The following is a 6450-nucleotide window of genomic DNA, read 5'->3' on the forward strand; positions in this document are numbered from 1 at the left end:
CCCTATTAGCCCTCTCTCTCCTAGTTCAACTAGGGGATTGTATTTTTTTTTCTATTAAATAGGCATTAGATGCATTCTACTAATTCAACTGGTGTTTCACTTTCTCTCGCACTAAATAAATGATATCGGTAGGAAAAAAATAATAAAAAGTTACACACAACTTTTTAAATATTGTTATTCTACTCGAAAATAGTGAGAATTTATTTCTAAGTATAAATTTGATTTTTTGTGAATAATAATTCTACTGGTTTCTATAAGAGAGAGATTTACTTTCCTACTGAAAAAAAACTATTTATGGTTCTATATTTGATTCCATTCAAAGCAATTCGTGGTACGAGAATAGTGAAGAAGACTGTTCGGTTGACAGCCAAGAACATATAGGATCTGTCTAGCCCAAAACATAAGTACTACTTTGGAAAAAGTTTATTGCTATAAATATCACAACAATAAAACCATTTTCGAACCAGATTTTTTTCCAACAATTCATAGTGTGACATACCTTAATCTTGAGTGGATGATAAACTATGTATAAGAAACTCGTATACTTTGATGTAAAAAAATTGGCATTCTACCACAAGAAAATTGAATGCGGCCATTTGGCCTTTATTTGTTTTTAAATGGTTTTCCAGTATTTCTTTATTGATTTCACTTGTATACATTTCTCTTATATAGAAGAATTTAGACGTTGAAAAGTAGATAATTTTATTATATGATTTTGTTTTAAATCAGTATCTTATAACTTCATTAATTCAATTTCGTATTTAGACGTAATAATCTAAGTTTTGATTTCTAGTCTAATCCAAGTTTTATGGAAATGTTAAAATCTATCACCAGTAATTATACAAATATGTATATAATTGCAAAACTTGCATAGTATATAAAAATTTTGGATTTTTGAATACTAAAACTGTGATTCTTCTCAAAGATTGAAATTAGAATAATATTACATTTTACTTCGGAGAAAAAGAGATTAATGGTGGAAAGCCTTATTTATTAATCATTTTTCTTTTATATTTTTCCATTTCTCGAGGGAAGTATGTAATATGTATTTTTTAAATTTGAAGTTTTTATTTTTACGGCTAAATTAGGCTAATATGTAATTTTTTAATTAGGCTTTTAAGATATTTTTTTTTTTAAATTAGGGAAATAGGTCTTTTTAGAGGAAGAAAGGGAAAGTGTGCCTAGCTAGATGCACTTTTTATACAGGTGTAAGAAAAGCTTGTCGAGCTAAGCGCGCTTTCTGCCACCTGTATAAAAAGCTCGCCCAACTAGGCGCATTTTTTTCTCTCTCCTAGGGTTAGGCTTTTAATATTTTTAAGTTTAGGGTTTAAATAATATTAGGATTTAGGATTTTTTTTAAAAGGGTTTGACGTTTTTTACTACAATTGGAGAAATTCAAAGGTAATTTTGAGGGGTCGGGGATGTGATAACGTGCCTCATGACACATACATATCATATGTTGTAGCGGGATAGAACTATCACCTCAAAAACCCAATCTAAGGAGATCAAGTTTTGAGGGGATTGTGTTTGATAAGATCAGGGGTCGAAGTCTAAGTGGAGGTCCCAGTCGACGACCGTGATGTGATCACGAGTTCGATTATAACCGGGGTCCAATTGACGGTCTTTACGTGGTCACGAGTTCAAGCTTTTTGGATACCCCATAAATGATGCTTTATATGTACCATACATAAGATTAAGGCTATAATCAAAGCGAAAAATGGAGGGATGTTAGGTGTAATCAACGTAATTTTGTTCTCCATTTCCATGCAACCGGTATATTTAACCTTTTATTATTATCCGAAGGCTGACACTAACTTGAACGCAAGAGGACTCTTAGGGGGAGAGTGGATGTTTTAAATCGTAGTAGAAGTCAAACTCGGGTCGACGTGACAGCGGTTGTAGTTATTAATGGATTGTTTAATAACGACAACTGCTGTCAGCTCAAAAAAAGGATCCCCTTTACTCAATCAAAATAGCTACTTCCCATTTGAAGGTCTTCCTGCGTCCATGACGGTGTCAGCCTTCGAATAAGAAAGAAGGTTAAAGGTATCGGTTGCCTGAAAATAGAGAAAAAATACGTTGATTATAGCAGGAAGACCCACAGTTTTTCCTTATGAATATGGCCTCAAACTTTTGTATGTTATTTATAAGGCAACATTTTCGGGTATCCGAAAAGTTTGAGCTCATCGCCGTGTAACGACTATCAACTGGCTCCTTTATTATGCTTCAATCCATGACCATATAACGACCTTCGATTCAAACCTCCATGTATACTACCACTCGTGACCGTACAAAGCAAAATTGCCCCAAAACTCGACTTTCTCAAGGTAGGATTCAGAGGTAATGGTCCCATCTCGGAATGATATATGAAATGTGTGTAGCTCGGAGCAATATCACATCACCGATTACTCAATAATACCTCGAACATAAAAAAAAATTTAGCGATAGAAATTTTTAACAGCGAGAAGTGTTTTATAAAGGAGGGATGGAAAGGCTGTAGGAGAAGATGTTTGAGGGACAATGAAGCATGGAGTGGAAAAGCCCTTTTATAGGCATTGGGGAAGGCCTAGATTGCAAAGTAGAAGTTTTTCGCAGTTGAAAATGCTCTACAGGAGTTGCGTCTTCTAAGAATATATATTCAGAACATGCCTAAAAAAGGTTGAAAAATTGGACGGCCATGTACTTTTGAAGAAAAAGCATTGAGCTGGGATTGTTTTCTCTAACATTTTTCTAAATGAATTAAAAGCATAGGGCTGTAGAATTTTTTTGTATAATTGATGCACGTTTCGAGGCATCGAATAATATTAGAAGCACTATTTTAATGAAATTATATAACTTCAAGAACGCACTTATTTTTTGTGTTGTTAATCTAATTTGTAACCGATATTGAAATGATGTGACAAGTGAAATCTGGTTGTTAATCCAATCTCAGAATGTAACGAAAACAAATACAATGTTAAAATGAAAATATATAGTTTCTTTATTTATGTCATATATATTTACATTGCAGTACTACTAAAAAATTACATCAATCGCGTTGTGGCGGAGAATGTGTGGCGTAGGGCGATGGATGACGATTGCGAGGAGGATTTCTTCACACAATAGGAGATGCAGGCCCATAAACTTCCTCGTTGCTACTATCCGAGTCATCATTGCCTTCACCCTGACCCTCTTGCTCGTCTTCATGTCCACCATCATCATCGTGTTTGTCTTGGCTTCCTATCCATGTTGATTTTGCTCTTGGTCTTGGTATTCATTTTCTTCCTTGCCTTCGTCTCAATCACTTTTCTTTGTGCTTAAATGTGTGTCATCCTAGCATCCTTTCGTGTATCCTCCACTCCACCAGCAGATGGTTGTGCCAGTGACCCACCATGATAAAACAATGATGCATGCAGTATTTGTGTAATTATTGGTGTGTAATTGTAAGGTGCAACAAAACCAGGATATGTTGGCATTGACCCTGGCATCGACATTGACATCGGTATCTAAATTGGCGTCATTATCGGTGATGATGCATGTTTTGACATCTGGCCTGACATTTGGGTCAACATCGACGTAGACATCGAGGTTTAGAATGTGAGGGACATTGGTGGGCCGAAATATGTACCTACGGGAACAAAATAACTCGCCACGTAAGGCAGTGGTGTGTAGTGCGGTGCTTGTGGAAAAAAAATGGGGTTAGTGAAATAAACAGGGACAAGTGGAGTGAACTGATTGGGATATTGCGTAGACATAAGTAGCGCTTCTTGGGGTGGAGTCGATATCGAACTAGTTGTGCGAATACGTCTGACCTTATACTGGTTCAAGGGCAATCGTCATTGCCTCTTCTGACGAAGTTGCCTACTCATCACCTCTGGTGATAACATATACGTCTTGCCAGCAAATCTAAACCACGAAAAGTACTCCAAATAGGCCGCCATGTTTGTTGAGAAAAATGGTTCGCGAATGGGGAAGAAATCCATCTTATGATCCCAAGCCTCGATGTACTCCTTGTCTCTCGCCAATCCCCGTCGTTCTTCCTATACATGTTCACCTTGTACAGCTCCTTCAAGTCTTGCGGTGGTGGTAGAATTTGTTGCCTCCACTCGAACTGCCACATCACCTAGTTTAATTTTTACATTTCCACCACCGTGTACACAATCAACGACAACTTCGCGTCCCACATCCCCTGATTGTCCAACACTTCTGGTGGGATGCAAGATATGATGTCAATGTCAGCGTATGGCATCCATTAAAACTAAAATGAACAATTGTAAATAATACAAAATGAAGGCGGAAATAGAAGAAGGATCGAATTCAAGTTGTTTGACTCAAGGAGAAAAGATTTGGATCTGATCTGAAAAGAAGAAATAAATTAATTTAGTAATAAAGAAGTCAAAAACAGTAAAGGAAGAAATTTGAGAATAAAGAACAAATAAAAATAATAATATATAAATAAATGAATAGGTGAAATTTAAAAGTGGAAGATCGATTGAATAAACCAATGGATATGATGGATATAAGGATAAATGTCCAATTGAAACCTTTGAGATATAAATCTAAACAAACTCAATTAATGGCTCTAATCAACCCCTTAAGAAATAATATTTGACAAATTGAAGGGTGAAGAATGAAATCCCACAACTCCTTGAAGAAAATTGTGAAGAAAACTTCTAAAAATAAAATATTGACTTACCATAATCATCTCTCTTAATAGATTGATTGCTATCATTATCCCCAAATCTCAAATTTCCCAAATTACCCTCATCCCTGAGCCAAACGCTAGTCGTCGATTGTGCTCGTCGTGGCCACGCCTTTAGCCCGATATCTCATCCCATCTCCATCATTTGTTTTCTGTGAACAATCCATATTGGAATAAAACTATCTCTATACCCCATTCTTCCACACAAAAACAAAAACAAAAAATGTCATCTTTTAATTTTGGAATCAAGCATAGACCTCATCGCGTGAAGGAATCAAAAGTTTCTTCCTTCGCTTCAATAAAGTACTACTTAAAAAGTTGTTAACGTTTATATTTCATATATGAAAATATGAATGATGAGATACAAAAAAGTACTTCTTATAATTTAAATGGATATATTTCATATATCATAATATTAAAAATTTTCAATATCATTTAGAAGCATATAATTTTTTATTTTACAACATTATATCTAAAATGAATATTTTACAATTTTCAAATAATTATTTTTAATAATACTAAACATTTAAATATTAAATCAAACTTTTCAAAATTATTACAAACACTTTTCAAAAATAATGTGAAACTAAACATATCCTAAACATTGCCATTAACAGCACAATTTGAATACAAGATTCAAATGGCCATATGTTCGCTTAAGCGACGTGTACATGCCCCATTTTCTGTCTTTGATACGTACTAAATGTGACAGTCTTAAGCAATGAATGAAGTAATGGACATTGTCCATAAAACATAGAGATTATGCTTTAAATAAATGAGCATCCTCTGCTACATATTATGATGTATTAAATTAACTTTTTTATTAATATAAAATACTTCTTTTTTACCCAAATTAGCCTTTCATCTCATATTTTATTGACCACATGGAACAAAGGGAGCCCTCAAGTTGCTTAAAGATGGTATGCCCTCTCTCAAGAAGTTTAGAAGGAAGTTAGGTTAGTTTAATATTGTTTTTGAAAGGTTTTTGTAACCAAAAATATGTTTTTAAGAAAATGAAAATTAATTAATTAAATTCATGTGTTAATTTCACATCCAATTAAGCTCCTATTGTTAATTAAAACAATCAATTAAGCCCTTCTGTTAACAGTTTTCATCATTGTCCACGTTGACAATTAAAATAAATTGATTGATCAATTAAATAGTGATACGTGGCAACTTTTGATTTAACCTAATATTTTTCTCATCAAGAAAATTATAAAAATAGAAAATTATTAAAATTATTAAAATTATAATAAAATATAAAAACTTATAAATATTATAAAAATATAATAAATTATAAAATTATTAAAACTTATTTAAAATACTTAAAATTAAAAAACGTATTAGATTTCTTAAAAAATAAAAAAAGTTAAAAACTATAAAAATATTTAAAATATTAAAATTGATATAAAATTATGAAAATTATAAAAAAATAAAAATTGAACTGGACATGTAGCCCGAAATCGGCAAGGGTACCGATCCGAGGAAAACCATTAGACTAGTTGACTTGGGAACCAAGTGGTTGAACCGATTTTTTATTTTTTAATATTTTTTATCAAACCCAAATTTCATTATCCAACTATTAGCATATGTTAAAATGAAAGTATTATGGCCAAAGTTTTCAGAATCGGATTGGTGGTTGAATCGTTCAAGCCATCGGTTTTCCAGTTCAACTAATGCGTCCAATTCAGTTAAATAAAAAAATAAAAAAAATCGGTTCAACTGTCTAGTTCCGAGGTAAACTAGTCTAATGCCTTCTTCCAGACCGA

The sequence above is a fragment of the Gossypium arboreum genome, chromosome 3 (assembly GCF_025698485.1).
Source record: "Gossypium arboreum isolate Shixiya-1 chromosome 3, ASM2569848v2, whole genome shotgun sequence".
In the NCBI taxonomy this organism is placed as follows: domain Eukaryota; kingdom Viridiplantae; phylum Streptophyta; class Magnoliopsida; order Malvales; family Malvaceae; genus Gossypium; species Gossypium arboreum.